The sequence below is a fragment of the Mustela nigripes genome, unplaced genomic scaffold, assembly GCF_022355385.1.
Source record: "Mustela nigripes isolate SB6536 unplaced genomic scaffold, MUSNIG.SB6536 HiC_scaffold_214, whole genome shotgun sequence".
NCBI classification, from domain to species: domain Eukaryota; kingdom Metazoa; phylum Chordata; class Mammalia; order Carnivora; family Mustelidae; genus Mustela; species Mustela nigripes.
The window spans coordinates 15,475-15,806 of NW_026739623.1; positions in this window are offsets into that span (position 1 = coordinate 15,475).

Consider the following 332-nt stretch of genomic DNA (forward strand, 5'->3'; position numbering starts at 1 on the left):
GCTCTTTATTTTGAGGCCCTCTCAAAAATTGTGATATTATGATATTTGCAACTAATTGACATGACTTCAGTCCCAATTTCCCCACCAACATGTAATCACAGACAAGGCACTTAATCCCTCTGAGTTTTAAGTGTCTGTAAAATGGAGCTAGTAATGCCTACCTTATTTACCACACAGGATTATTGCCATGCTCTCAGTAAAAGTAAAAAATACATAGAACAATGATTTCTTTTAAATTGCTATTATTCCAGTCCTTGAGCATATACCAGTACCCAGGGTAGTATTTATTATTCCAGTCCTTGAGCATATACCAGTACCCAGGGTAGTATTTA